Below are 10,643 nucleotides of genomic sequence, written 5' to 3' on the forward strand. Positions count from 1 at the left end.
TCAGTCAATAAAACTAGAAGGTGGTTTATGGGGGAACCCCAGTAAAATAAATAAATCATTAACTATTTTGATTAAAATTTTAAAAAAAGAAAACCAAATTACCTTCAGGAAATGAAAAGTTTCCAACTTTTCTAACAAAAATGAAATAAAAACAATTGAGCATAATTTCAATCAATTATATGCCAATAATTTGACAATCTTAATGAAATGGAACAATATTTACAAAAATATACATTGCCCAGATTAATGGACAAGAAAAATAATACTGAAATGACATCATCTTGAAAAAGAAATTGAAAAAGACATAAGTGAGCTTAGGGAAAAACTATTTCCTAGCACCAGAGGGATTTACAGTTGAATTTACAGTTCTTTTTGTTTTCATTGAAAAAACATTTATTAACCATCTACTATGTGCAGAGCATTGTGCTTCAGTTTGTTCATAAGAGAGTACAAAACATAAATACTATATGGTTTCTAACTAACATAGAGTTTATGGGTTAGCAATCAGTCAACAAGCATTGATTAAGTACCTACTGTGTGCCAGGTACCGTACTAAGTGCTGGCAATACAAAGGTGGAGACAGCCTGCTCTCGAGAGTTAAATACATGTTATAAGGTGGAACAATCACTAGAGGAAAGCACTGATGTGAAAGGGATAATGTTTTGTCCTTCATTTTCTTTCTTTTTTTTAAATTTATTTTTTTATTCTAATTTTGTACAAATGTTTTTTTAAATTAATAAAATATTCTTGTTTACAAGTAAACAAAATACCCCTCCTCACCCCTGAATATAGATAGAATTGCTTGGGCGAAAAAAGTAAAGGGGAGAGAAAAAAATCAAAATTAAAAAAATAATAATAATAAAAATTGTAGGTATGACCAGGTGGCACAATGGACAAAGCACCATCCCTGGACCCATGAGCACCTGAGCCCATATCCAGCATCATAAACCCAACCATCACCCAGCCGTGTGACATGCAAGCCACCCGATCCCCACTGCCCTGCAAAAACCAAAAAGAAGAAAAAAAAACACCCAAAATAAAATAAAATAGTAATGATAGTAGGGGTGGCTGGGTAGCAGACAGAGCATTGGCCTTTGAGCCAGGAGCACCCCGGGTCCAAATCCGGCCCCAGACACCCAAAGATCACCCTGCTATGTGGCCCCAGGCAGGCCATCCAGCCCCACTTGCCCTGCACCCTCCCCCAAATAATAATAAGAAAAAATGTGCCTGAGTCCTTGTTCCAACACCAACAACTCTGTCATGGGTGGATCTCATTCTTTATGATAAGTCCATCACAGAAGTTACTTCCATATTTTTCGACAGTTGCCATTGCTGATTGCAACTCCCTCCTTTCTTATTTCTCCACTACCATATACTCTATTTTCTCTCTCCTTTCACTATGACTCTGCTGTAGGGTCATTGACTGGCTGAGCAGACAGATCCCTGGTGCTGGGGCCAAGAAGCCCTGAGCCCTTAGGCCCAGAATCCACCTGGCCCTATGGTCCTGGGCAGGCCTTCCAATCCCAGCCCCTTGCATGAAGTAAGAAAAAAAATGTGTTATATCTGGCCACTCTCCCTCCATGGTCCATCCTCTCCAGCTTAATTAACATCACCACCCCTTCCCCCTGCTCCCCCCTCCTTCTTACTCCAGATGTCTATACCCCATTGAGTATATATGCTGTTTCCTCTCCTAGCCATCTCTGATGAGAGCAAAGGTTCCCTCATTCCCCCTTGCCTCCCCCTTCCATATCATTGCCATAGCTCATTGTAATAAAAAAAATCTTATGTGAAATATCTTGGACTATTCCCCCCGTCCTTTTTCTTTCTCCCATTCCATTTCCCTTTTTTTTTCTATTGACTCCATTTTTACACCATATTTTATCTTCGAATTCAGCTTTCTCCTGTGCTTCAACTATAAAAGCTCTCTCTACCTGCTCTATTAACTGAGAAGGTTCATATGAGTATCATCAGTGTCATTTTTCTATGCAGGAATACATGCAGTTCATCATCATTAAGTTCCTCATATTTCCCCCCTCTCCTCCAATCTCCATGCTTCACCTGAGTCCTGTATCTGAAGATCAAACCTCTGTTCAGCTCTGGCCATTCCAAAAGGAACATTTGAAATTCCCCCGGTTGATTGAATGTCCATCGTTTTCCCTGGAAGAGGACATTCAGCCTTGCTGGGTAGTTCATTCTTGGCTGCAATCTAAGCTCTTTTGCCTTCTGGTATATTGTATTCCAAGCCCTACAAGCTTCCAATGTAGTTGCTGCTAAGTCCTGTGTGATCCTGACTGCAGCTCCACAATATTTGAACTGTGTCCTTCTGGTTGCTTGTAATATTTTCTCTTTGACTTGGGAGTTCTGGAACTTGGTTATAATATTCCTAGGGGTTGGTTTTTTGGGATCTCTTTCTCTGGGGAATCGGTGGATTCTCTCCATTTCTATTTTGTCCTCTGCTTCTAGAATATCAGGGCAATTTTCCTGTAGTAATTCTTTGGAAATGATGTCAAGGCTCTTTTCCTGATCATGACTTTCAGGTATTCCAATAATTTTTAAATTATCATTCCTAAGTCTGTTTTCCATATCAGTTGTTTATTCAATGAGATATTTCACATTTTCTTCTAATTTTTCATTTTTTTTGTTTTGAAGTATTGATTCCTGATTTCTGGTAAATTCATCAATCTCCCTGAATTCTATTCTTTGTCTGAAGGATTTGTTCTCCTCAGAGAGTTATCTTATCTCTTTTTCCATCTGGCCAATTTTGCTTTTTAAAGCATTCTTCTCCTCAATAACTTTTTGAACTGTTTTATCCAATTGACCTAAGCTGGTTTTTAGCATGCTATTTTCTTCAGCATTTTTTTGGATTTCCTTGACTAAGCTGCTGACTTCATTTTCATGTTTTTCCTGCATCTCTCTCCTTTCTTTTCCCAGTTTTTCTTCCAACCCCCTCATTTGATTTTCAAAGTCTTTTCTGAGCTCTGTCATAGCCTGAGCCCAATTTCTGTTTTTTCTTGGAGTCTTTAGATGCAGGAGCTTGGGCTTCCTCATCTTCAGACTGAGTATTTTGATTCTTCTTGGGCTCATTTGCAAAATATTTCTCAATAGTCTTCCTTTTGTTTCTCTGCTTGCTCATTTTCTCAGCCTGGGCCTGGTTTGGGGTGCTTCCTGAGCTTTTGGGATACTCCCACAAGGGTCTCAGTGTGTGAGGCTCTGTCCTCCCTCCTGGTCTGTGAATGACCATAAGTGCCCCCCCCCTGCCACGGGGCTGAGGTGGGGGGGCCCTACTGTTCTATGGGGGGGCCTAGACTGAGATCAGGATCTGAATGTGGTAAGAGCCCCAGAGTCCTGTTCCAGGGGCAGAGGACAAAGCTTGCAGTTTCTCTTCACTCTGCTCCCTCAGCTGAATGGGCTCATGTCCTGGGGGCTCCTGTTTACCAGCTCCACCTGCTTCTGTTTCCCTGCTCTGGGTTGCAGAAAGACCAAGCTGCTCCCTGTGTGCCCTGAGGGCTGGGCTCCAGGTGCTCGCTCTGGCAGAGGTCCCCTGCTGTTCCCCCACTTTGTGCCTTGTGCTCCTTGGGGTGCAGCTCAGGAGACTCCCCCGCTGCTGTGAGCTGAGACTCCCAGTGCCCTGGGGTTGCGTCCGGGAGGCTGAAGTTCTTTGGCTCTGGTGGGCTGCCCCTCCAACCCCGGGGAGCAGAGCCTTTCTTCTCTTTTCCAGGTTACCTTGAGTAGGAGAACAGCCTCACTGGGTCCCTTTGTGGGTTCTGTCTCTCAAAAGTTTAGTTAGAGTCCTTAGCTGATGAGTTTTATCAGAGAGCTCCTAAGACTCGATCCCTTCTTGTTGCCATCTTGGCTCCACTGAATTTACAGTTCTATATATCATATAAAGAACAAATAATTCTAATAATAAATAGACTATTTGAAAAAATAGTTAAACAAATTCTGTAAAATTCTATTAATGATGCAGATGTGGGTCTGATATCTAAACAAAAAGCAAAAATAGAAAGAGAATCATAGACTAATTTCCCTAATGTTAATTGTTATAAAAAGTTCTGAGTAATGGTAGTAAAGAGCTATATAAAGCAGTATATCATAAAGATCATAAAATGTGATCAAGGCTGATTTATAAAATAGGAAGGTAGGGCAGGTTCAACATTAAGGAAATCAAAAGCATAACTGACCATATCAATAACAATGGTAATGACAACCACAACAAAAAAAATGTGAAAAATTGTGATTATTTCAGTAGATGCAAAAAAAGTCTATGATGAAATAGGACACACATTCCTATTATGGACATTATAAAATATAGGAATTAATGAATCCTTTCTTAAAAATTATATATATTATATATAATATATATATATATATATAATTGTACACATATAAAACCAAGATTAATCATTATCTGAAATGATTGAAAGCTAAAAAACTTCCAAGTAATATCACAGGTGGAGCAAACATGCTCATTATTGCACCTATTATTCAGTATTATACTAGAAATGACTGCTATAGTAATAAGACAAGGAAAATAAATTATAGAAAGTTAAAACATGATGGCAGAACATGAGGAAACAAAATCATTACTTTTTGTATATGATACAAGGCATATTAAAGTTACAGGTATGAAATGAATCCATATAATTCATAAGAAGTTCTATACATCATCAACAAAATTCACCAAGAAGGGAAAGAAAAATTCCATTTAAAATAACTGTAGGAGTGAGCAGCTAGGTGGCACAGTTGATTAAGTGCCAGTCTTGGAGTAAGGAGGACATGAGTTCAAATATAGCCTCAGTCACTTAATAATTACCTAGCTATGTGACCTTGGGCAAGTCACTTAACCTCATTGCCCTACAAAAACAAAGATGAAATAGCAATAGGTATATAAAATATATATATTAATACATGCCAATATGCACATGTACACACAGAAATGATATCAACACTATCTTAAAACACTTTCCACATAAACACAGATTTTAAAAAGGGGTGACATATTGATTGCTCATTGGTAGGGTGAGGCAATATGAAAAAACTAGCAATTAAATTTCAATTAATTTAACTACCCAGTGCATTATTAAAAGTTTTGAAAATAAATAGTTTGTTAAAAATATAGCAGAATTAATCTGAAACAATAAAAGATCAAGAATATGAAAGGAATTAACCAAAAAATGGCAAGGGATCCTATTAGAACCCTATCAATATTGCAATCTATATTACAAGGTTGTACTCTTAAAAACAATTTCGTGATGCATTAAAAAACAGGATGATTGTTCAATGAAGTAAGTTGGCATACTATATTTAGAAGTACGTATGCACAGTAACCACATTTTTGATAAATACTAAGATCCCAATAATGGGAGCAAGTATCCACTATTTGACAAAAGTTGCTAAGGAAAACTATAAACTTTCTATAGACCAATTTTTCATACCATTTACCAAGATAAACTCAAATTGGATACATGATTAAGGTATAAAGCATGATAAAAGCAAAATTGTGAAGCATGAAGAATTTATCTGTTAAATCTATGGATAGGGGAACAGTTCAAGACCAAACAAGAGATAGAAGAAATTTACAGGTTGTAAAATAGATAATTTTGACTACTTTGAATTAAAAATGCTTTGCACAAGCAAAACTACTGCTATTAAAATTAAAAAGAAAAAAAGTAAAGCATAAAACTGGTGAAAAAAAATCTTTTCAGCAAGTTTCTTGGATAAAGGTCTCATTTCTTAAATATATAATGAACTGAGTCATTTTTCCAATTGATAAATGGGACATAAAAGGCAATTCTGTGAAGAAAAAATCAAAACTACTAAAAGTCATATGAAAAAATGATCCATAAAAATAAAATTAGAAAAATTCAAATTAAAATAAATCTGAATTACCAGCTCACAATTATTAGATTGACTAAGATGAAAAAAAAAATAAAATGATAAACGGTGGAGTGAATGTGGGAAAATAAGTACACTAATATACTGTTGTTGGAGTTGTGAAGCAGTTCAACCATTTTGTATTGCAATTTGTAACTGGTTCATATTCTAATTTGATAAAAGAAAGGGAAAATAACAATATGTGTAAAATTACTACAGTACTTTTTGTGGTGGTAAAAATTAGGAGGTGAGATGATGTCCATCAATTGAGCAATGGTTAAAAAATATATGAATATGATGGAATCTTATTGTGTTGTAAGATATAATGAAGGGGATAGTTTCAGAAAAATCTGGAGACAAGTGAATTGATGCAAAATGAAGTGAGCAGAACCAGGAGAATAGAAAAATTTACACAGGAACAGAAATAATGTGAAGATAATCAAATGTGGAAGATGTAGTCGTTCTGATCAATACAAGAATCTGCTGCAATTTCAAGCATATGATGATGAAAAATGCTGTTCACCTCCAGATAGAGAACTGATAGGTATAGTTGCTGTGGTAGACAATCATCACATTAGGGAAATGAGGTAAGTAAAACAGTAAGAGCTTAAAAATAGTAACAAAGTAAAATGACAAAATTGTTGAATAGTAAAATAATGAAATGATAAAATGGTAAAATTGTTAAATAGTAAAATAACAAAACATTAAAATGGCATGGGTAATGCCTTTTGAATACATTGGATTTAAGTGAGGCAGAGTTGCACAAACTCGTCAACCTCATTTTCTCTTACTGTCTCATAAAACTTCAGTGTCAAGACAAAAGTAAAGATGATTGTCATTGAACCTTGGATGCAGTTGATGAGTTTTTTCTTTTTCTTTGAATCTCAGAACATGAATAATATGGAAATGATTTATATATATATTCAAATCTATATATGAAATACATTTTATATAATATATATAAAAATAAAACATACATTATATATAGTAAATATTATATTTCTTTCCTTTTCAATGAGTAGGTGAAAAACCAGTGAAAAACCAAGAATTTGGAACTTTAAATAAAAAAAAAAACATTTTTATATTTGGGCATGTTCATCCTAGTTGGAGGACCTGAAGTATAATTATATACAAGATTTCTATCATGCTTTAATATTTTCAGAATTAAAATGACTATTTATGGATGAAAGGAATATCTTCCTTAAAAAACTCTAGTGTTCTAAAATATTTAGTTTAGTAATGAGGTGGGAGTGGGGAGGATGCTGAGGAGCAGAAGCACTTTTAGGTAATGCCATGGAGTGGTAATGCTAGGGAAAGAAATGGAAAGAAAGATGGACCTTTTAGATGTCTATTGGATTTCAAAAGGAAACTTCTGATTACAGGAAGAGCTACAGGAATTTAAGAGAAAAAATAGGTTATTCAGGCTCTTAGCAAAACTTCCAAACAGAAACAGAAGTGAAAATAAAGGGAAGAAAAGATTTTTGAGTATTGCTAAAGGTGTTCTGGTCAAAGTTATAATCTTTGCTGACTGAAAATTGTCTGAGCCAGAGATCAAGAACTTAAAACCAAAGGATGGGATCATTAGAAAAATTAGGAGAGGTGTGCAGTGAAGTACATCTGCCCATCCTTTAGCAGGGTCAGTCCCACCATGTTCTGTCGAGCTGCTCTCACCGGGTCCTCCACCTGGACTTTGCAGCCACAATGGATCCAAGTCAGAAATATGGCAACTTTAAAAGATATTACCAGAAGATTTAAGTCAATCAAAAACATCCAGAAAATAACCAGTCTATGAAAATGGTGACAGCTGCAAAATATGCTTGATCTGAGAGAGAGCTGAAACCAGTCAGAATATATGGACTTGGATCTTTGGCTCTTAATGAAAAAACTGATATTGAGGCTGCAGAAGACATGAAGAAATACCTCATTATTGGTGTATCCTCAGATCGAAGCCTTTGTGGTGCTATACATTGTTCAATTGCTAAACTAATAAAAAATGAGGTTGCTACTCTCACAGCAGCTGGAAAGGAAGTTATGATTGTTGGAGTTGGTGACAAAATCAGAGGCAAACTTAATAGGACTCTGACCACTTTTTGGTGACATTTAAAGAAGTGGGGAGGAAATTCCCTTCCTTTGGAGGTGCATCTATCATTGCCCTTGAACTACTAAATTCAGGATATGAGTTTGATGAAGGATCTATTGATTTTGGTCAGTTATCTCTTATAAGACAGAAGAAAAACCTATCTTTTCCCTAAATACCATTGCAAGTGCTTAGAGTATGAGTATTTATGATGACATTGATGCTGATGTGTTGCAAAACTATCAAGAGTATAGTCTGGCAAACATCATCTACTACACTCTAAAGGAATTTACCACCATTGAGCAGAGTGCAAGAATGACAGCTATGGACAATGGCAGAAGAATGCCTCTGAGATGATTGGTAATTTGACTTTGACATTTAACTGTACTCACCAAGCAGTCATCACAAAGGAGTTGATTGAAATCATCTCTGGTGCTGCAGCTCTCAACTAATGGATCCAAGTTTTATTCAAATTCAAGAGATAAAGAAATGAAATATGAAGCAAGCTAATTATTTTAGCCTACCTTGATTTGTCAGAAGAATTCTTATTATGTGCAAGGTTCATTGTGTACAAGGATGACAAAATATTTGTAAATTATCTTATAATAAACAAATTATATGGAAAAAATTAGGACAATGACACACATAATGGATTCAGATAACTTTTAGCTAAGGAATTTTAACCTGAAGTCAAAGAAAGCAGTGAGAATTCTGGATGTCAGCCAAAAATGGAGTCAAAATGTTCAAGATCTTGTGAGAGGTAAAGAGAAGAAGAGGAGAAGCAAAGGAAAATGAAGAGAGAGAGAGAGAGAGAGAGAGAGAGAGAGAGAGAGAGAGTCAGTAAAAATGGAAATAGTCTAAAGGAAATTCATAAATACTTAAACATTTGCAAGCTAATTGAATAATATAAGCTCTTGTACTCAGTTTTATCTCAGCTGGTACAGATTGCATTTTCTAAAATTCACTTAAACTATATAAAATAATTCTCTATTGAGGGCACTCTATAATGGACTCACTTAAATCCAATGCATACTTGTCAAAAGGCACTGTCCATACCATTTTACTGTTTCACTATTTTGCTATTTAATAATTGGGTCATTTTATCATTTCATTATCTTACTATTCAATAATTTTATCATTTCACATTTTAAAATTGTACTATTTTACCTATCTGAAGACATGCATCTATGAATTAATGATGAAGAAGCAGACAGATATACACTGGGAGCTTGTAGTCACAGCTCAGCCCAAAGGAAACATAGACCATAGGGTCATCTTTTCACTGAACTGAAGTAATGGTGAGACTTGGCAGGCACCTGGTTATCTCAGTAACTTGCTTAAGGATTACACTGCTTAGCTTCTATCCTGAAGAAGGACTAGAATAAGTACCCTAAAAATGTTTGCTTCACCTGACCTAACCCTAATCTGCTTACAATGGCAGGTGGGGATTCATGTGGTTAAAAAAAATCTGTGGTTAAAAAGCAAAAGCAAATACAAAACCTTTTGTGAAGATGATTCTTCTTTGGTATTCTTGTTTATATACTACAAGAAATCCATAGACCTGAAACACAAATAACCAGTTTTGCTAGGAAACTTAGGTATCTTATTCAAACAGAGGCCCTGAGTGAAAAAAGGACTGGCAAATGAAAAATGACGGTCAGCTTACTGATTTTGGAGCTGGATGCACTATAGTTCTATGTGGTCATAATGATGGGGAGTACCAAAAAGTTGGAGTATATTTTGGAATCAAAACTAATTTACTCAATAAACTTATATACCTACCAAAAGGAGTGAATGACTGACTTTTAACAGTACAATTGACACTTGCATCTATCTAGATTGCAAATCTCACAAATATCAGGAATGGTTTGATGAAAATGATGGGCAATTTCGGAAAGCCTAAATGAAGAATTATGGCTCTCCAGAATCTACCACTAGAATAGTCCCTCCATCTCCAAGAGGGCAGCATTTTATTGCATCAGAATTAGAGTGTAATGACAGTTTGGAGAAATGCAGAATTCTTGGCTCAGAATTAAGGCAGAGGAAATAAAGTTTTACACTGATAGTAACAATCCAAAGTATTTTTACTATGCCTTGAAGCCTTTGGTACACCTCAACTGGTAAGGGCTAATGGAGTTATATTGATCAGTGATAAGAATATGACCCTGAAATGATTAACTAAGCACTTCCACAGTGTTCTTAACAGTCTATTATCAATTAATGTTGAAGTCATTGACCATATCCCAGGGTGAAATTCATCCCTCTCTGACCACACTTCCAACTGAAGAAGAGGTTTTGAGGGATCTTACTGTGTGGCAAAGTGCCTGGTGTTGATTTTGTTCTAGTTATAAGTCTTAACAAAAATTAGTAGAAATCTTCTGGATTGTATATATCAAGAGGAGGTTATTTCCAGGTGATCAAAATGCCTTCATTGTTCATCAATACAAAAGAATGGGATATCCTGCAATAGTCTTAGGGTGGGTCTCTCTCTTGGTCATTGCTGATAAGATTCTTGTCACAGTCCTCTTTAGACAGTTATCCTTCACCTTGAAGACTGTCATATACTGAAGTCAGTGTGGTTTCAGGAAGGGTCAAAAAATGGTTGACATGGTGTTTGCAGCCAGACAACTCCAGGACAAATGCCAAGAGCAGAATAGAGGTCTGCATTCAATATTCATTGATCTTCCTGAGG

At 36.0% G+C, this 10,643-nt stretch overlaps 1 pseudogene; it reads left to right on the top strand.

Annotated features, from left to right (window-relative positions):
• The first annotated feature begins 7,522 nt into the window (after window positions 1-7,522).
• Window positions 7,523-8,442, top strand: LOC141501432 (ATP synthase F(1) complex subunit gamma, mitochondrial-like; annotated as a pseudogene).
• The last annotated feature ends 2,201 nt before the right edge of the window (window positions 8,443-10,643 follow it).

The sequence above is a fragment of the Macrotis lagotis genome, chromosome X (assembly GCF_037893015.1).
Source record: "Macrotis lagotis isolate mMagLag1 chromosome X, bilby.v1.9.chrom.fasta, whole genome shotgun sequence".
NCBI lineage: Eukaryota > Metazoa > Chordata > Mammalia > Peramelemorphia > Peramelidae > Macrotis > Macrotis lagotis.